Source organism: Pongo pygmaeus, chromosome 15, assembly GCF_028885625.2.
Source record: "Pongo pygmaeus isolate AG05252 chromosome 15, NHGRI_mPonPyg2-v2.0_pri, whole genome shotgun sequence".
Lineage (NCBI taxonomy): Eukaryota > Metazoa > Chordata > Mammalia > Primates > Hominidae > Pongo > Pongo pygmaeus.
In genome coordinates, this window is record NC_072388.2 from 60045452 (window position 1) to 60067646 (window position 22195).

At 39.5% G+C, this 22195-nt stretch overlaps 1 long non-coding RNA gene across 2 annotated transcripts in view; it reads right to left on the reverse strand.

Annotated features, from left to right (window-relative positions):
- Positions 1-210: 210 nt before the first annotated feature.
- Positions 211-22195, reverse strand: part of LOC129013334 (uncharacterized) — a 28250-nt gene continuing 6265 nt past the window's right edge. The window contains exons 1-3 of one of the 2 annotated variants that reach the window (XR_008493830.2): positions 4502-4666; positions 3723-4041; positions 216-2115 (exon numbers count right to left, since the gene is read on the reverse strand). This is a non-coding gene — a long non-coding RNA (uncharacterized LOC129013334). Of the gene's footprint in view, positions 2116-3722; positions 4042-4501; positions 4667-22195 lie in introns of those variants that run through there. The other variant, XR_008493829.2, reaches the window with a different exon arrangement.

A 22195-nucleotide genomic window follows, 5' to 3' on the forward strand; every position in this document is an offset into this window, starting at 1 on the left:
TATGTTCTGATTCTTTATATCTAGTATGTTAGCCTTGTGTCACCCAAGCATGTGATCAATATAACCCTTCATCCAAGTCACGAATAAAAATCTTTTAACTGTGATAGTAGATTTATTGATGGAATATAAGATGAGCATTGAATATATTGTTGCAGACCTGTTTACTGTCATAATAAGATATCATTAATACACTGAAGACCGAATAAAAAGTCATTGAATATTATACGTTTTTTATTCATTGTTGTTACAAATGTGTTTGAACATAAACATAGAAAAAGGCCTCAAGGAGATGCACCCCCCACAAAAAAAATCAGTATATATCTCTTAGTGGTCAGGCTACCAGTAATTATTTGCTTTCTTTTTAATTCCTATACCTATCTTCTTTTTTTGTTGCTGTCAAGACAGAGTCTTGCTCTGTTGCCCAGGCTGGAGTGCAGTGGTGTGATCTTGGCTCACTGCAACCTGCACCTCCCGAGTTCAAGCGATTTTCATGCCTCAGCCTCTCGAGTAGCTGGAACATGCACTACTCCAGGCTAATTTTTTATATTTTTAGTAGAGACAGGTTTTGCCATGTTGGCCAGGCTGGTCTCCAACTTCCAGCCTCAAATGATCCACCTGCCTCGGCCTCCCAAAGTGTTGTGATTGATTACAGGCATGAGCCACCATGCCTGACTGTTGTACCTATCTTCTAAAAAATAATGTAATTGACATGCAGTTGTTTTATAAACAGAGAATATGAAAAAGGATTCTGTATTTAAAAAAAATTCAAAAGAAAAAATTTCAAAGAGAGTCCTGTGGTCTCTAAAGACCTTCCAGGTTCTGAAAGACTGGTTTCAGACTGCCATGTTGCACAGAATTACTGGAAAAGATTTTTAAAAACATCTCCCCTGGGAGAGTCACCAGGTGATACTGATGTTGTCAGTCCCTGGCCAGCTAGAGGACAGAGCCATGTAATTTAGCTATTGACACATCTAACTCCTCTGCCTCTTACTAAATATGGGACCTCAGGTTACTTGAATTTAAGAAAAAAATTTGTTTCTCCTGAGCGGCAACGTGGAATATTAACATGAAGGATGGTAGTGAGGCTTAAATGGGGTAATGCCAAATCCAGTGCCTGGCACAAAGTAAAGCCTAGTAAGTGATACGTTGGTCTCCATAGCATCTAGCCCATGGTTCTCAACCTTATCCATAGGTGATTCCATACCACACGTCTTCCTTCTTCTCCCTTTGCAGCATATTCTAGACCAAGAGGAAGTAAAGAAAGCAAGGGCTTAGTATGGCTGTTACTGTTGTTGCCAATTTGTGGAAATCATTGTTTCGAATGCTCTCCATATAAACTGATAACCCCCTGAAAAATAACTTACATTTTCACCCTTTTTTTAAAACCCTTTGCTGCTTTGCTTGTGGCTTTCCCATTATGGTGGAAATCCCCCTTAGAATTCAGGTAAGCCTAGAAGTTCGTTCAAGAAACATTTGCAGTTGTGCCTGAAGCAGTCAACTAGGGATTGATATGATCTTCATTCCCCAAAGAACTTGAAGCCAAGTGGAAAAGACAAATCAGTAAAATACCAGTTTCCATATCATAACATTTTAGAGGAATTTTTGTTGTTTTGAATATCTCATTTGCTGGGAGAGAGTAAAAGGGTAAACTTTATTTTTAAAATTCCTTTTTCAAATAGAGCAGGATATTTAAAAAGCAATTCTTATGGGGGAGTTACCAATTTTGTATAGAATATGGTTCAAACCACTTCAGAAGGGCTGAGATCAAAGAGACTTAATCTTGAAGAGGTCACAGAGCTATGAGGCATTGTCTAGGAGGCATTGTTCTTGGGGTAGCAAGTTTGGCAGCTCCTCGGGGGATCTGCTAAGCTGATACACACCCCTGCTCCTCCCATCCCTTCTCCATGTGTGCTGTACCACTTCCACACTTATGCCCGCAGAGTTGGGTGGCAGTGTGAGCAATGGAAAATTCCTTTGACCCCAGAACTGAGCGGTGAAGGTCATGCCACGGGGTGCATCTTTCCAAAACAGAACCAGTGGATCTCAGCTCAGCTTCACTTTCTCTAAAGTCCAAGATACGTTCAGTAGCCCCATAATCTCCTCTGTCTTGAAGGGCTGCAGGGAGAATGGTTAGAATAGTCATTTTCCATGCAGAAGACTGGCCATCTGCTAAACTTGTAGACCTCAAGATAATATCCTTTTATCTATCCCCCTAATCTTACCCTCCCTTTAAAAAATTATCCTAGTTAAACATATTATTTCATCCAAGGTATTTCTAATGATTTTGTTTCTGTGGGAATAGTGTATACGCATGAGGAACCCTATGTATTATAGTTTCAGGTGATTGAAGAGTGAAAGTAGAAGGTTTTAAAGTGCATATAAGTTATGGTTTCAGGTTTGTCATGAATTATTTTAATTTAAAATGTGATCTGTAGTTATCTATGCAATATGATCATTTGTAACTCACATGATTGTAACTCACATGACAATGACTAAGGCAAAGATAAAATTTTTGTAGGCAAGGGCAGTTAACCATGCAATTTTGAAGCTTGTAATGTATTAGATTTTACTATTTTATTATTATTTCAGTTCTGATTCCCTTTCTTCTTCTTTTGGCTTATGGTTTGTGACCATTAGATGGCCCTGTGCATCTCAAATATGGAAAGCACTTGGCATTCAAATGCTAGGCTATGCAGAAGAAAGTAACGTGCATTAGTTAATATTTTCATGCTATGGTTTCAATCGGGGTAGAAACATTTTATTTTTCATATAAAATTTGCCAATTTTATAGTTTATTAAGGAGAAATCCAGAATGTAATTCCACAGTCTCATATGAAACTTACCTTGCATACAGAAACTGTTCCTTTCTATATGACACAAGAATAATCCCTCTCAAACTTAGACTTGGGCCTGGGGCTCCTGAGTCAAATGAGAGAATACAGTTCCTTCACCTCCACTTCAGAGCATTATGCTGCTGATTTTCTAAGAATGTTGGTGAACTCGTATTTGTCTGCTGCAGTGGTCTCCAACCTTTTTGGCACTAGGAACTGGTTTCATGGGAAACAATTTTTTCATGGAAGGGGAGGGGATGGTTTCAGGATGAAACTGTTCTACCTCAGATAATTAGATATTAGATTCTCATAAGGAATGTGTGACCTAGATCCCTTAAATGCACTGTTCAGGATAGGGTTTGTGCTCCTGTGAGAATGTAGTGCTGCCACTGATCTGACGGGAAGTGGAGTTCAGGGGGTATGCTGGCTCGCCCGCTGCTCACCTCCTGCTGTGTGGCTGGGTTCCTAACTGGCCACGGGACTGTTAACTGTCCGTGGCCTGGGGGTTGGGGATCCCTGGTCTAGTGTGTTCTCTCATTTGTAGGTCCTTATCACCAGAGCATTTGCTTACAAATAGGACGCAAATTCATTTACAAATTACAAATCATCTGAAGTGCTAGTCTTAACTCTAGAAAAGAATAAAATTAATTGGCTTTCAATCCCAGGAGCTAGCTTTATTACTCTCATCTTTAATCAGCTAATGGAAAATGATGTTACTGACATTTCATCCCCAGACTTTGTCCCCTACATAGCACAGCCCTTGATACACCAACAATCTCTTTGTTCCCCTTAATCTCCAGCCTTCCCTCCTACTGTACACCCCCTCCACTCCAGAGCTCTGCCTGAGGCCTTGTGTCCTCTCCTTCTACAACTCCCCCTGAGCAGTCTCACCTGTGCCCAGGACTCCAGTTCCTTGATGGTGTTAATGTTTCCCAGTCTGTATCTTCAGTCCTTGCAGCCACTTCTTCCACTTGGATGTCTTCAGGCACTTCTAAACTTAACTCATCCAAAATAGTGCTCACTATGCCCAACTTCAAACTTAGTGTTCCCTCTCTCAGGGAATGCCACCGTCATCAGTGACATGCCCCATGCAGAGATCTGAGAGTCAGGATCAACCTTCTCTTGCTCTCATCCCTCAGCTTACCCAGGGATGAGGGGAGGAGCCAGGATTTGGAACCAGGAAGTGCAGCTCCACATCACAATCCCTAATCTACAACATGATGGAGAAAACAAATAAGATACATATTCATTTACAAATTACAAATTATCTGAGGTGCCAGCCTTAACTCTAGAAATGTGAAACACATTTTCATTATTTTAATTGAGGATACTGGTATCTATTTAATAAAACTTTGTCATGTGGCCCTGTTTCAGTATGTAGATATCTGAGAATAAGAGGGTAGTTTTTTTGTTTTTGTTTTTACCAAAACTCTTTTTTTCCTGCTTTTTACTGTTACCAGCAGTGAATCCCTCTGGGTCTGCAGCAACCTCAATTCTTGCCTCCTCAGAAGAAATAATTTGACCAAGGGGCATAAAGCAGAAAGATAGTGCAAGGCAAGTTTTAGAGGAGGAGTGAAAGTTTATTAAAAAGCTTTATAGCAAGAATGAAAGGAAGTACACTTGGAAGAGGGCCAAGTGGGCGCCCTGAGAGAGCACGTGCATGGTTTTACCTTTTGACTTGGGGTTTTATATGTTGGCATGCTTCTGGGGTCTGGTGTCGCTTCTCCCTTGATTCTTCCCTTGGGTTGGGCTGAGATAAAAGCACTATCTTATGTTCAAAGATCACATACTGTAGGGTAAAGGAGAATAACTTTATTTACACCATCAGAACACAGTGTATAGGTGCCGTAAGGGAGATGTATACTGGGGGACATGCGTACAGGGCGGGAGAATTTAAACCCTCATGGTGTTTCCAGAAAGATTACACTGAAGAAGTGTCTGCATGTGCAATGGCCAGCCAGTGCCTGGGAGGGGCTGCATGCTCAGTGTGTTTATTGGAGTTGTATGCATGCTCACCTGAGGCGTTCTTACCTTACCAGTCAAAAATTCCTAGAAGGTCATATATACCAGTTAAAGTCTGCCATGTTGCCTCCTAATGCACATGCTTGAGCCCACTCGCCCAACTCCTGAGATCTTATCGGGAAGCTGAGGATCACAACTTTCAGGTTTTTTCTACTGGGAGACTGCCTTCCCCTGGGGCCACCTGTGACCAATTATTATTTTAGAGAAACAGTGTAACAACCACCTGACCATCACTTGATGTTGGCCTGACATTCCTGGTGGGGCAGGAGGAGCCCTCTTCTGCCCTGCTCATACCTGATTAACTATCTACTGTAATAGTACCACAGCATCCTTGTCTCAAAACCTTGCAGTAAACTTGCAACCTTTTGCCTTTCAGGTTTTCAACTCCACTTTCATCTCCCATGAGACCTTTTTTTGGGACAAGCAAAGCCTCAGTTCAGCTTATATATTTTTGAATACACCCCCCCAACCTAAAATCAAACTAGAGCTCTGCAATTAGAACATAGCTACAGAAGTTAACAAACTGTATTGTTATTTGATATAAGAAAATGTGATCATAAACCTATGCATTATTATAAAACCTATTTTAAAATAAACATTTCAAAGGACAAACAATATTTTTCATCAGTTTGAATACTGTCTCACCTTTTGGGAAGTAATTCCATTGCAAAGATCCTTTCCCCATATGTAAGTTTTTCTTTCTCTTATAATCCAAAGCCTGTGAGTGTATGTCCAAAGTCTCATTTGTCTACTTCACTTTATCTCATAATATAGTTTTCCTTTATCTTTTCCATTTTTCATTTAATATTGAACTGGAGCATTTTTTAGCATTTCATTCAGTATCTGCTATCTAATCTTTTTGTTTTGTTGTGTGTTTTCTTTCTCAGGGGTTTTGGAATACTTCTGTAGGATGTGTTTTCTTAGATAACATGTAACAGGAAGGGAATCAAATTCAAAGGGAAAAATGTTTAAATCATCTTCTCAAGACCAATAGTATATTCTGACTGAAAGAATCTCCATATGACTATCATTCAACCACTTGATGAAACAGCATTTATTGAGCACCTGCTAAGCCTGGCAATATGACAGGCACTGGGAAAATGAGATAAAAGCACAGTCTTATGTTCAAAGATCACAATGTGGGGTAGAGGAGAATAACTATATTTAGACCATCAGAACACAGTATACAGGTGCTGTAAGGGAGATGTATACTGGGAGACAAGGGAACAGAGGGAGAATTTAAATCCTCATTGATATAGGAGTTAAAGAGAAATATTTAGGCAGATAGTGAGGGTAAGGAAGTCCTTGGTAAGGTTTTCCTTTTAATGAAAAGCAGCCCCCAAATCCTTCCTTTTCTAACAAAAAGCAGCCTGAAAAATCGAGCTGCAGACAGATAAGAAAGCTGGAAGCTTGCACGGGTGAATGGCTGGCAGCTGTGACAATAAGAAAAGGCTACCTGGGGGCTAGGCACGTTCAGCATGGCAGTTCCATCTTCCCTTTTGTCAACCTCATGAATGGTAAAGAACAGAAAATGTGGCACTGGCAAGGTAGAAAATCCATTTGCAGAATAAAAGATTAGGGTGGGGTGGTCAGCTTCTTCTCCTGTTATGTAAACATCATACCTGGTCCAACCGATCTTTGGGCCCTATGTAAATCAGACACCACCTCCTCAAGCCAGTCTATAAAACCTGTGTACTTCACCATGGGACCGGAAGACCCACTCAGGCACCCTGCTCTCTCTGCAGGAGAGAGATTCTCTTTTCTCTTTCTTTCGCCTATTAAACTTCTGCTCTTAAACCCACTTCTTGTGTGTCCACGTCCTTGATTTCCTGGCATGAGAGAATGAACCTCAGGTATTTACCCCAGACAATGACTCTACTTCATCATGGTGGTTCCAGAAAAACTACACTGAAGAAGGTTCACAAGCTAAATCTGGAAGGATGAATCAGTACAGTCATTATTATCATCACTGAAATAAATATGATTGGGTTTGAACTTTGGAACTTTTATTCAGAAGGAAAATAAACATTTTTCAAATAAAGTTATAGGATATGTTTTGCATTTTAGCATATATCTTACCTAAGATATCTCATGGGACTTTTTTACTTCAATTATATTTAAGATTTAAAATGTCAGAATGTTTCACATTTTGTGTTTATGTCATAGTTTTTGGCATGCAACTTATGCTCGATTAAGGTAATGTGTACATACAGTGAAATGTACACATCTGTTCAGGCACTGAGGCTCATGCCTATAATCCTAACACTTTGGGAGGCTAAGGCGGGAGGATTGCTTGAGCTCAGTAGTTGGAGACAAGCCTGGTCAACATGGTGAGACCTTCGCTCTACAAAAAATACAAAATTAGTTGGGTGTGGTAGTGTGTGCCTGTAGTCCCAGCTACTCAGGAGGCTGAGGTGGGAGGATCACTTGAGTCTGGGAGTTCAAGGCTGCAGTGAGCTGTGATTGCACCATTGCACTCCAGCCTTGGTGACAGAATGAGATCCTGTCTCAAAAAGAAGTATATATCTTAAAGGCAAAATTTTATGGATTTACCAAATGATACACCCTTGTAACTACCACAAAAAGTTTATGATATAGAATTTTTTTCATCATTCCCAAGAGTTCTCTCATGTTCTCTTTCAGTTGACATTCTACATAGGCAACCACTGACCTGGTTTCTATCACCACAGAGTTTTCCCTGGTCTATTTATTTAACAGAGACAGGGCTATTCAGATTTTCTGTTTCTTCTTGTGTCAGATTTTTACATGTTGTGTTTTTCAAGAAATGTGTCCAATTTATTTAAGTTGTTGAGTTTATTGGCATAATGTTATGCACAGTATTTCCTTATTATTCTATTAATAACTATATGATCTGTGGCATAAAATGTAAGCATATACTTACCATAAATCCTGCCTTAAGCAAATTATAGGCTGTGAAGCATATAGCATTCTTGCGTTTCCCAAAGGGGTCCACTTCAGTTGTTTTACACATTCCTTCTGAAGCAGTATACCCTTTCTTTATGGCATATAAGCCCTGGGTCCGGGTTGGGGGAAAGTGTGGGGATCCACCATCTTGTCTCATGGCTGCCCTAGACATGGCTTCTGTTCCTAAGTTCCTATTAAAGGTTTCTTTCTGAGAAAATGGATTTGTCAGCCTCTTTCTTCAACATCTCAGCTACCTTAATTTTGGGGGGTAGGTTTGCATAGACCTGCTCTCTATGGAACATCCACAAATTTTGATTTTTAAAATTATTATTCAGGCTAAAATATATTCTAAATTTACTGTGATTTCTTCTTTAACTCAGTTATTTAGAACTATGTTGTGGGACTTCCAAATATTTGGGAGTTTTGAGATATCTTATTGTTATTGATTTCTAATTTCATTCTGTTATGTTTAGAGAGCATATTCTGTATTTTTCAATCCTTTGAAATTTATTAAGCCACATTTTATATTTCAGCACGTGATCTATCTTGGTAACTAGTCCATGTGCACTTGAAAATCATGTTTATTCTGCAGATACTAGGTGAAGTATTCTCTATTTATCAATTAGGTCAAGTTGGTTGATAGTGTTCAAATCATTTATATTCACATATTTATGTCTAGTTCTACAAAGTACACATAGGTGAATTAAAAATGTTCAACTGTGATTATAGATTTGTATATTTGTTCCTCCAATTTTTTTTTCTTTTTTTGAGACAGGGTCTCACTCTGTCATCCAGGCTGGAGTGCAGTGGCATGATCACAGCTCATTGCAGCCTTGACTTCCTGGGTTCAAACAATCCTCCTGCCCCAGCCTCTCGAGTAGCTACAGAGGCTACAACTACAGATGTCTACCACCATGCCCACCTAATTTTAACATTTTTTTGTAGAGACAGGATCTCACTATGTTGCCCAGGCTGGTCTCGAACTCCTGGGCTTGAGCATTCCTCCCACCTTGGCCTCCCAAAGTTCTGGGATTATAGGCATGAGCCACTGTGCTGGGCCTGTTCCTTTAATTTTCATATCTCGCGTCTTATACTTGAAGCTTCTTAGTCACATAAACATTTATATTTTTTATGTCTTCATGATGAAATGACCATTTTTCATTAAGGAATGTCACTCTTCAACTTTGATAATTCTTTTTGACTTGAAGTTTGTTTTGTATAATAATAGTATATCAATACCAGGTTTCTTAGATTTGCTTGGTCTATGTTTTCCCTTCCTTTTACTTTCACTCTATCTGGATCTTTAAAATGCATTGCATCTCATGCCAAAGCTCTTACTTGAATCTTGCTTTTTATTCATCCTTGCAATCTTTTTCTTTTCTTTGGACTGTTTAGTTCATTTATATTTAATATAATTATTGATTTGGTAGGATTTAAGTCTATCACCTTGCTATTTGTTTTCTGCTTGTCTCATTTTTTGTTTGTTTCTCATTTCCTCCTTCATGGATTTATTTTGGTTTATACAATATTCTTAGTATTCTAATTCATTGATTGATTTTAAAGTTATATGTCTGTATATATTTTTTTATGGTTGCTCTAGGGCAGCATTCTCCAACTAAATGTTCTTTAGTAGTGAAAATGTTCTGTATCTTTCCTATATGGTAGACACTGGCTACATGTGACTGTTGATACCTTGAAATATGGCTAGTACAACTGAAGACTGAAATTTAAATTTTATTTATTTTTAATTAAGTTAAGTTTAAATTTAGTCACTTGTGGCTACTGACTACCATAGTAGTCAGCACAACCTTAACAGTCTGTTTAGAGTTAATATTGTACTACTTCATGTGAAATGTAAGAATCTTACAATAGTACAATTTTGTTAACTCTGTCCTTTTTTTCTTTCTCCAAAAGCATTGCTTAAAATAAACACACACACACACACACACACACACACACACACACACACACACACAGAAAACCCTCTGTCCTTTTTTGTTATTGCTGTCATGTATTTTACTTCTACGTGAATTGAGAGTCCTACAATATATTTGTCTTTAAATAGTCTGTTGTTTTAAAAAAATTAGAAGAAAAAAGTTCTTTATATTTACACGTATATTTACCATTTCTGGTGCTATTTATTACTTTCTTTAGTTTAGATTTCCCTCTGCTATCATTTTCCATCACCACCACCACCCCCAATTCTTCTATTAGTATTTAATATAGTTTACAATGAATCCTTCCAGCATTTGTTTATCAGAAAATGTCTTTTTTGTTTTCATTTTTGAGAAAATGTTAGAATTCTGGCCAGGTGTGGTAGCTCACACTCGTAATCCCAGAACTTTGGAAGGCTAAGGCAGGAGGATTGCTTGAACCCAGGAGTTCAAGAACAGTTTGGGCAACGTAGCTGAGACCCCATCTCTACAAAAAAAAATAAAGAATTAGTTGGACATAGTGGCATACACTCGTAGTCCTAGCTAATTGGGAGGCTGAGGTGAGAGGATCACTTGAGCTTAGGAGGGTGAGGCTGCAGTGAGCTGTGATTGCATCACTTCACTCCAGTCTAGGCGACTGAGCCCGACAAGGTCTTAAAAAAAAAAAAAGCTGGGTTGCTCTATTTTTTCAGTACTTTAATGACATCATTCCATTTCTTTTGGCCTCCACTGTTTCTAGTAAGAAGTCAACTGTGATTCATAGCATTGTTCCCCTTATGTCATTGACTTTTTTTTCTGTTTCAACATTTATTCTATATTTTTGGTTTTTAACCTTTTGACTACAGTGTAGCTGGTGTGTTTTCTTTCTTTATTTTATTTTTTGTATTTATTCTGCTTGGAGTTTGTTGATTCTTCAATCTGTAGGCTGATGTTTTTCACCAAATTAGAGAATTTTTTTTTAAATTTCACTCTACCCCATTTTCTTTTTCCTTTCTTTTACTGAGACTCTAATTATTATTATCATTTATTTTAGAGATAGGGTCTCACTCTGTCCAGCATGGGCTGGAGTACAGTGGTACAATCAGAGTTCACTGCAGCCTTTACTTCAAGGCTTAAGTGATCCTCCCACCTCAGCCTCCCAAGTAGCTAGTACTATAGACATGTGCCACCATGCCCAGCTTTTTTTTTTTTTTGGTAGAGATGGGGGTCTCATTGTGTTGCTCAGGCTGGTCTTGAACTCCTGGGCTCAAGTGATCTTCCTGCCTCAGCCTCCCAAAGTGTTGAGATTACAGGTATGAGCCACCATGCTTAGCCTTAGGACTCCAATTATATATATACTAACTTTGTAGGGTTGTTCCAGAGTTCACTGAGGCTGTTTATATATTTTTTCCAATCTTTTCCTTTCTGTTATTAAATTATATAATTTCTATTGCTCTCTCTTAGAGATAATTCACCCATTCTTTTGCTATCTCCAACTGCTCTAACCATCGAATAAATTTTACATTTCAGATATTTGCTTTTTATTTCTAATATATCCATTTGGTTTATTTCTTTGCTGATCATTCTCATCTGTTTAATCACATATTCATCTTTTCCCATGCATCCTTACATATATTTATAATAGCTGTTTTAAAGACCTCATCTTATAATTCCAACATTTGGGTCATCTTGGATTCTGCTTCTATTGACCATGTCTTATTTTGATTATGTGTCACATATTTCTGCTTCTTTACAGGTACAATATTTTTTAACCTCCTGTTGAATATTGTTATAAAGGAGTTATAGAGAGTCTGGATTATGTTATCTTCTTTTAAATGGTGTTGAGGTTTATTCTATCAGGCTATTAAACTACTAAAAAATCCTCTTGATCTTGCTAGGCTTTGTTTTGTTATGTATTATTATTATTTATTCTATGTCAGTTTTATCCTTAGTCCTGAAACATGGCCCTTTGTCTGGGGCATGGTATTTACTCCTAAGGTGTATCCTCTTTAGAATTTCAATTGAACAGATGAGGTGCTTAGTAAGGTCTCTCCATTTAGGCAGGGAAAGTATTCCAGTGTTTGCAGTACTGCACAGCCTATGATATCTTGGCCCAGTTCTCTTGTTCATAGCAACCATTCTCTGCTAGGCCTCATTAAGTCCTATCCTGCACATGGGCTACACAGGAACGCTTGTGAAATCTTCTTTGTCCTCTTCTTCTGCACACTCCTTTCTTTCTGGTATTTTGTCTTACAAATTTCAGGGATGACAACTACTCTAAACTTTTATCTAGATTTCTTCAGCTCAGCAAGACTTCCATATTTCCTTGGATTCCACTTCCTTTTAGTCTACTTGGTGTCCCCAGACAGAAAGCTGAAGAGGACGTGCAGATCACTTTGTGTTTCCTTTCTCTCAAGTATCACTGCCCTGCAATGTTTGTTGTCAAATGTCTAGAATCAGTTATCTTGTGTATTTCTAGTTGTTTCTAGTGGGAGGATGTGTCTGGCATTAGCTACTATCTGTGGCCATAAGTGGATGTCCTCTTATGTATGTTTTGGTATATTGTCTACAACTTAATAACGTATGAAAACACACAATCACATTTTTCCTTTTTAAATTTAAAGATCTGTCTTTCATTACTGTATTAGGCCACTAGTCTTCATGATTATAGATATTCTTAATCTAACTTCAATAACCATTAGTTTGTTGAAGTTCCTTTAAATGATTATAATTAACATTTCTAAATTATGATGATTAATAATTAATGTGAAATATACATCTGTATGACTCATTGCAGGTTTTACCAAACATTGAAAAGACATTTTTAAAGAGTTTAACACAAGATTTGGGTATAGAACAAAGTATATTCTAATATGCTTCTATTTTTTTAAAGTGAGATAAAATAAAATTTCAAGACAATAAAATCGTCTATACAAACCTTGTTCACTGGTACAAGATTTAACTTGTAATTTTCTTAAAAACAACAGGGCCGGGTGCAGTGGCTTGTGCCTGTAATCCCAGCACTTTGGGAAGCTGAGGCAGGAAAATCGCCTGAGGCTAGGAGTTCAAAACCAGCCTGGAAAGCATAGCAAGACTCTGGTCTCCACTATAAAAACAACAACAATAAATAACTTTTTTTTCCTACTGGTTATAATTTCACTGGCACATCAAAGAAAATGCCAGAAACAAATTTGCCACAGACATTGTATTTCTAAGAAAGCTGATATACATCATCAACAACAGCATAATTTATATGTTTTACTTTATTGTTTAACAAACCATATCAAAGCAATCTAAACAATAATGCTGTTTAAATCAATCAGATAAGGCCTATTGATTCAGTAATTTACTTGAGAATAGGACCCGCTCTGGGAACCTCTAGGCTTACATTCTGAAGACCCAGAGAATGTGTAATAAAAAACATGCAGATACTCAGCTCTGATTCTGGCTCCTCATCTGTAAAATAAAGGTTTGGTCTAGAGTTCTCTAGCACATCTTCAAATGGACCCATTTTTCCTGTGTTCGTCTGGCCCATCTTATTACAATGCTGTTTTTTTGTTTTTTATCATAAAACATTCATTCTATACATTTATTTTCACCTCAAAGTAATGATGGCCATATTTCTGTGTGATTATAACAATCTTCGAATAACTATAAATGGGAACAAAAACAAACATGCAGCTAAATGCCAGGTAATTTTATTTTATTATTTTTGAGTGAGACAGGGTCTCGCTCTGTCACGCAGGCTGGAATGCAGCGGTGCAATCAGGGCTTACTGTGACCTTGAAGTCCTGAGCCCAAGCAATCCTCCCACCTCAGCCTTTTGAACAGTCAGAACCACAGGCACACATCAGCACACCTGGCTAATTTTTATTTTTTTTTGTAGAGATGGGGATCTCACTATGTTGCCCAGGCTTGTCTTGAACTCCTGGCTTCAAGTTATCCTCCTGCCTTGGTCTCCCAGAGTGCTGGGATTACAGGCATGAGCCACTGTGTCTGGCCCCAGGTAATTTGAAAACTTAAAATATGTAACAATTATTCTATAAATATAATGCATTGAGTCTCTGATTGCTATTACATAAATGGACCAAAACTAAGAAACACAGCTTGTGCAATTACATGGAAATATAGATGCTAGAATGATATCACTACTTGCCACCAGTTATCTAAAATGGAGTCCAAGTTTTTAAAGTCATTTCCTAACTAATGTTAACAAGCACAGGTGTTTCCTGATTTCAAGTTGTTCGGCCTCTTAAAATGAGTAACTCAGGGAAATGTGTAAAATTCCTTTGTTGACTTCCTTTCTCCTGTATCAACCCCAAGTTTCATCTTAGTACTCAATGTAGTTTTTGTATTATCACACCCATTGTACCCATGAGCTTATCCTCTGCCTTTATTTTTGTTATACTCACCAGAGCACTTTTGTCTTTCTTGCTACTTGTGTTATTTTTCAAGTGTTCCTCCACATATATGTGTGTGTGTGTTATATATTATTTTTTATTTATTTTTTGAGACAGAGTCTCGCTCCATTGCCCAGGCTTGAGTGCAGTGGTACAAACACGGTTCACTGCAGCCTCGAACTGCTGGGCTCAAGTGATCCTCCCACCTCAGCCTCCTGAGGAGCTAGGACTACAGGCATGTGCCACCACACTGGGCCTAGTTTTAAATTTTTTGTAGAGACAGAGTCTCACTATGTTGCCCAGACTGGTCTTGAATTCCTGGCCTCAAGCAATCCTCCTGCGTCAGCCTCCCACAATGCTGGGATTACAGGCATAAGACATCACGTCCAGCCTCCTGCATATTTAGAATCTCAGTTTAAGTGATTATATTTGGATTAAAAGAATATGTCAAAAATTCTACCTCTGAGCTGGGCACCATGTCTCATGCCTATAATCCTAGTACTTTGGGAGGCCAAGGTGGGAGGATCACTTAATATCAGGAGTTCAAGACCAGCCTGGGCAACATACTGAGACCCCACCTCTACAGAAAAATATAAAATTAGCTGGGTGTGGTGGCACAAGCCTGTAGTTTCAGCTATTCAGGAAGTGAGGTGGCAGGATCACTTGAGCCTGAGAGGTCGAGGCTGCAGTGAGCCATGATTGTGCCGGTGCACTCCAACCTAGGTGACAGGAGTGAGACCCTGTCTCAAAAAAAATTACCTCTGATTTGAAGGTTCTCTGCAAGTGGCAGGGTTGAGCCCCCTGCATAGTCATGGATCTATGGCAGGGGCCAAAGGATGAGGCAAATAGGAGGGGATATGTGGCAGGGTTGAGCCCCCTGCATAGTCATGGATCTATGGCAGGGGCCAAAGGATGAGGCAAATAGGAGGGGATCTGTGGCAGGCAGGAAGGATAAAGCAAATGGAAGGGAAAGTGAGCAGCAGGATGAGGCAGAGCGACATTAATATAATGCTGCAGGGCTTTGCAATGTGCTTTAAATTCAGTTTCTCATTTAATTCTGTGCAATTATATGATTTGTCCAAGGCCATCTAGCAATTTTGGGAGGATGCAAACCAAAGTCTTTGAAAGCTATTGTCTCCTATGCCTAGGGTTCTTAAACTTGAGAGGAGAAAAATCACCCAAATTTGTCAAATATTGTCAAATCCCAATATTTGGATCATCTAACTCCCCATGCCACCCCAAAAGGTCATGAATGGAAGATCTGAATTACCTTGCTATTACCTACTGGCTTCTAGAACTAAAATTATGTTGACTACTTTATTAGTCCATCTTCACATTGCTATAAAGAACTGCCCAAGACTGGGAAATTTATAAAGAAAAGAGACTTAATTGACTCACAGTTCCATACGTCTGAGGAGGCCTCAGGAAACTTACAATCATGGCAGAAGGGGAAACAGGCACATCTTACATGGTGGCAGGCAAGAGAGAGAGTGCAAAAGGGAAAGAACCCCTTATAAAACCATCAGATCTCATGAGAACTCACTCACTATCACAAGAATAGCATGAAGGGAACCGCCCCCCCCATGATCCAATCACTTCTCTCCCTCAACAAAACACATGGGGATTACAATTCAAGATGAGATTCGGTTGGGGCACAGAGCCAAACCATATCATTCCATCCCTGGCCCCTCCCAAATCTCATATCTTTTCACATTTCAAAACCAATCATGGCTTCCCAACAGTCCTCCAAAGTCTTAACTGATTTCAGCATTAACTCAAAAGTCCACAGTCCAAAGTTTCATTTGAGACAAGGCAAGTCCCTTCCACCTATAAACCTGTAAAATAAAAAACAAGTTAGTTCCTTCCAAGATACAATGGGGGTACAGGCATTCGGTAAGTACACCCACTCCAAATGGGAAAAATTGGCCAAAACAAAGTGGCTACAGGCCCCATGCAAGTCCAAAATCCAGTGGGGCAGTCATTAAATCTTAAAGCTCCAAAATGGTCTCCTTTGACTCCATGTCTCACATCCAGGGCACACTGATACAAAGAGTGGGCTCCCATGGCCTTGGGCAGCTCCACCCCTGTGGGTCTTCAAGGTACAGCCCCCTTCCTGGCTGCTTTCCAGGTGTTGGTGTTGAGTGCCTGTGGCTTTTCCAGGCACCTGGTGCAAGCTGTAGGTAGATCTACCATTCTGGGGTCTGGAGGATGGTAGCCATCTTCTCACAGCTCCACTAGGCAGTGCCCCAGTGTGGACTCTGTGTGGGGGCTCCAACCCCACATTTGCCCTTGCACTGCCCTAGCAGAGGTTCTCCATAAGGGCTCTGCCCTAGCAGCAAACTTCTGCCTGGACATCCAGGCATTTCCATACATCTTCTGAAATCTAGGTGGAGGTTCTCCAACCTCAATTATTGACTTCTGTGCACCTGCAGGCCCAACGCCAAGTGGAAGCTGCCAAGGCTTGCGGCTTGCCCCTTCTGAAGCAACAGCCTAAGCTGTACGTTGGCCCCTTTTAGCCACGGCTGGAGGTGAAGCAGCAGTGCATGGGATGCAGGGTGCCATGTTCCAAGTCTGCACAGAGCAGAAGGGCCCTGGGCCTGGCCCACGAAACCAAGTTTTCCTTCTAGGCCTCCAGATCTGTGGTGGGAGGGGCTGCTGCTAAGATCTCTGTGACATGCCCTGGAGACATTTTCCCCATTGTCTTGGCAATTAACATTTGGCTCCTTGTTACTTATGCAAATTTCTGCAGCCAGCTTGAATTTCTCCCCAGAAAATGGGTTTTTCTTTTCTATTGCATCATCAGGCTGCAAATTTTTCAAACTTTTATGCTCTGCTTCCCTTTTAAACATAAATTCTAATTTCAGATCATCTCTCTCAAGTTCAGAGGCAAAATGCCATCTGTCTTTTGGCAAAAGGATAGCAAGAATCACCTTTGCTCCAGTGTTCAATAAGTTCCTCATCTCCGTCTGAGACCACCTCAGCCTGGGCTTCATTGTCCATATCACTATCAGCATTTTGGCTCCAACCATTCAACAAGTCTCTAGGAAACTCCAAACTATCCCATGTCTTCCTGTTTTCTTCTGAGCCCTCCAAACTGTTCCAGCATCTGCCTGTTACCCAGTTCCAAAGTCACTTCCACATTTTCAGGTATCTACAGCAGTGCCCCACTCTTGGTACCAATTTACTGTATTAGTCTGTTTTCACACTGCTACAAAGAACTGCCTGACACGGGGTAATTTATAAAGAAAAGAGGTTTAATTGACTCACACTTCCATATGGCTGGGGAGACCTCAGGAAACTTATTTAGGTTGGTGCAAAGTAATTATAGTTTTTGTAAACGTAATTGTGTTTACCTTTAATGGCAAAAAACACAATTACTTTTGCACCAATCTAATACAATTATGGTGGAAGAGGAAGCAAGCAAGTTCATCCCACATGGCAGCAGGTGAGAGAGTGTGCAAAGGAGAAAGAGCCCCTTATAAAATAATCAGATCTCACAAGAACTCACTTACTATCATGAGAACAACATGAGGGAAACTGCCCCTATGATCCAGGGCGGTTGACATGTGGGGATTACAGGTCCCTTGACATGTGGGGATTACAGGTCCCTCCCTCGACAGGTAGGTATTATAAGTCAGGATGAGATTTGAGTGGGGACACAGAGGCAAACCACATCAACTACATAGTGGGATTTTATTAAATTAGTACTGAAAAGAAGCAGTACCTTAATTTACCTACTTTACTTGTCCAGCATTTTGAATAAACATTTGCTAAGTTTCTGTGTTCAAAACAAATGATTCTTGTACTTCAGCTTCCTAAGCAGCTGAGATTACAGGCATGTGCCACCATGCCTGGCTAATTTTTGTATTTTTAGTAGAGATGGAGTTTCACCATGTTGGCCAGGCTGGCACATACACATTTTACACCAAATAGGATCATGATGAATTACAGTTTGATAGCCTGCTTTTTTCACTAACAATATATTGAGAAAGTCTACAATGGCTATTCTAGTAAATAGTTATGGCTACATCCTGGTAAAATAGTCAGTTTAAAGTGAAGCTCTCCGTATTAGTCCATTTTCATACTGCTACGAAGAAATACCCGAGAATGGGTAATTTTTTTTTTAAAAGAGGTTTAATGGACTCACAGTTCCACATGGCTGGGGAGGCCTCACAATCATGGCAGAAGGTGAAGGAGGAGCAAAGGCACGTCTTACATTATAGCAGGCAAGAGAGTGTGTGCAGGGGAACTGCCCTTTATAAAACCATCAGATCTTGTGAGATTATTCACCATCACAAACAGCATGGGAAAACCTTCCCCCATGATTCAATTACCTCCCACTGGCTCCCTCCCACAGCATGTGGGGATTACAATTCAAGATGCGATCTGGGTGGCACACAGCCAAACCATATCACTCTCCCCCCACCTCCCACAGCTATGAAAAACATAACTAAGAAGGCCTGAATGACCTTAACATTAAGATCATTTGAATTGATAATAAACATTTTGAGTATTAAATTTTATCACTATAAAAACTATTCAGTTCAAAGGCTAAAAGAGTGTGTAGAGGTTTTCATAAATGACCTAAAGGCAATTCCAAAGGATTTTGAAAAATCCAATTATGATGCCCAAGGACAAGAATGAAATTACTGACTGGATGGTCACTGAGTATACCAGAGAATGCCACCAAGACCTAGAGAAAACCCAGTAAAGGGTAAAGAGAACGATGCTATTACAGCAAAATAGCCATTTTCCTTTCACAGGTTTCTTACACAAGTCATACAGTTTAATAATTTGGTTATGACTTGTAGTTAATAACTACTTGGCTTGTTAATGGACAAGAACCAAATGAGAAAAGTTAATGGAACAACCTGACCATTAGCTATATTAATAATAGCTTTAGAGAAAATGATTACTATTTTAAACTATATTCACATGCTTCTATCACTAATCCTTTTTTAAAATGTCAAAAATATTAAGTTCTGCATTCAGAATTAAAGAATTTTAAATCATTTTATTTTGAGACAAGGTCTTGCTCTGTTGCCCAGGCTGGAATACAGTAGTGTAATCATGGTCAGTGATCAGCCTCAACCTCCTAGACTCAACCAATCTGTATTAGTCTGTCCTCATGCTGTTGATAAAGACATACCCGAGACTGGGCAATTTAAAAAAAAAAAAAAAAAAGGTTTAATTGGACTCATAGTTCCACGTGGCTGGGGGCGCCTCACAATCATGGTGGAAGGCAAGGAGAAGCAAGTCACATCTTACGTGGATGGCAGCAGGCAAACAGAGCTTGTGTACGGAAACTCCCCCTTATATAACCATCAGATCCCATGAGACCCACTCACTGTCATGAGAACAGCTTGGGAAAGACCTGTCCCCGTGATTCAACCACCTCCCACTGGGTGCCTCCTACAACATGTGGGAATTCAAGATGAGATTTGGGTGGGGACACAGCCAAACCACATCACAATCCTTCCGTTTTAGCCTCCTGAGTAGCTGGGACCACAGGCGTGTGCCACCATGCCCAGCTAATTTTTAAAATTTCTTGTAGAGATAGGTTCTTGCCATTTGCCCAGGCTTACATTATTTTAGTTTGGAAAGATATTTTTGCCTCATTTGGTGACATGCTAGTTTTACGTGTTAGAAGTGGATACAAAGAAATGTTTGCAGTGACTAAATGCAGTTAGATTTGGCTCCCCTAAATAATTTATCTGTTATTTTTTATTGTGTATGAAGTCTTTTTTTGTGTATGAAGTTTTTTTAATTGTGTATGAATCTACACAACTATAATTGGGCGGTCATAAATCTGTTTCTTAATAGAATGGCAGCAAGGTTTTCCAGGGTTCACACTATTGCTAGAAAGGCACTTAGGTAATATAAAGGATTTCAAATGAAAATATTCGAATATGGGTAGATTCAAGCAGGTGAGATGTCAAAAAATAAATTAGCCATAGAAGAGATTTGTATGTTTTGCTTACATACATAAAATATTTAACCTCACTCGATTTTCCTGATAGAAAACAGTGGCAGAAATGTTTTATGAAGTCGTTGCTCTTGATCACCAGGCTGCCTGGGCAGTTGTCAGTACAAAGTGTTACTAACTTGACTGCTTTTATGGGAGGATTACTTTATTTGTGCTGTTCTGTTCTGATCTCAATCCCTGGAATCTGTCTTACTTAAGTGGGCTTTTGAGGCAAATAGTCATCGAAGGCTCTTCTTTTGGGGAAACCTGAGGAAGGGCAAGAAGCTCTCCCTGTCTCCTGGATCTGCTTGCCTTCTTAGGACTCTTCCCCTTTGGGTTTCCTTCCCTTTATTCTCTCTCTCATCATGAGCTGTGCATCCACTGACACGCTAACAGACTGGCCGTCAGGACGCTTTGGCTAGCTGAAGTCCTCACTCTCTGATCTCATCCCCCCGTGCCACCCTGCCCTGACTTTGTCTCTGTTTCTTCCTCCAAGTCGTTGATCTTTCCTTTATCCATCATGAAGTCTGGAAACTTCCCAATAATATTTCTAGTTGTGGGTCGTTCTTTACTCGTTCTGCCCAATACACTGCATCATTTTCAATATGAGACCAGTGTTTTTCTTTCATTCTGAGAAATGTTACTATATCTTTGAAATATCTTACATTTTCTGTTCTTTTTGTCCCATGAGGAGGACATTGTGGCCCCACTTATTTAGATGTACCTTTGCATACTCAGAAATGGATATAGACAGGCACTTCTAGGACCCCTGCCCTGCAAACCACTCTATCCTGCTTGCTGAGTCTCAGTCTTCCCCTTTGTATTCAGTGTGTAGTAGCGGTAGTTTTCAACCCTACTATCCATTAGAATCATGCTGGGATGGAGCTTAGGCATTTGTTTTTCCAAAAATTGGTCCAATCTCAGCTCTACCATGTATTAGCTATGTGATCCAATTCACTTAACCTTTCAACTCTCGGTTTCCTTATTTGTGAAATAGAGATAATAACAACATTTCATTTGGTTGTCATGAGGATCAAATGAATAATGTTTGTCAAGTGCTTTGTTGGCTGGTGGATGCTCAGGAAATTATAATACAGAAGCCAAGGTAACAGCTGAAGTGTACCATGTGCCTGGCAAGGTATCAAATGCCTTATGTTAATTATTTTATCTTCGGAGTCCTTTAAAGTAAGTACATTTATTTGTACAATGCTCTAAAAATTGTTTTCATTTACCTGTGTTGTATTCTTCTCTTTATCCTTTTGTATACATATTTTTTGTACTTCTTAGCGTATTTATATTTCTTACTCTAGTTTTCAAATGTTATTTACTGGATTTTTTTTTTTTTTTTTTTGAGATGGAGTCTTGCTCTGTCACCCAGGCTGGAGTGCAATGGTGCGATCTTGGCTCACTGCAGCTCTTGCCTCCTGGGTTCCAGCTATTTTCCTGCCTCAGCCTCCTGGGTAGCTGGGATTACAGGCACACACCACCACACCCGGCTAATTTTTGTATTTTTAGTAGAGATGGGGTTTCACCATGTTGGTCAGGCTGGTCTCGAACTTCTGACCTCAGGTGATCCACCTGCCTCAGCCTCCCAAAGTGCTGGGATTACAGGTGTGAACCACCGTGCCCAGCCTATTTACTGTTTTTTCTATGTTGTTTATCATATATAATTTTAGTAATTACATCATATTCCATTAAGTCGCTATTCTGTAATATACTCAGCCATTCCATTATGGCTCAACTGGTTCTTCAGGCACAGAACTCATTTTACTTTGAAACTTCTGATGTACACTGTCAAACTGCCCCTCAAAGCCTGTACCATTTTATAGTAACATGGGGTCACATTTGACCTGGCTGTGTTATTCTCTAAATTCTCTAATTCTATTAAATGGAATGAGAGTTGTGTGAAATGTTCCTTAAGAAATTAGAAAAATGATAGTGATTCAATCAAGCAACCAATCAATTTAAAAAGCATTTTGATAATGTACTAGGAATTATATACAGAGAAGTCTAAAGTTATAGTGTAACTAAGACAAGAAACAGTAATAGTGATCATGGAATAAAACCCTCTAGTCTATAAAAGGACCTATAATACAGATATATCTATATTGCAATAGTTGCTATATTGTATCACATACA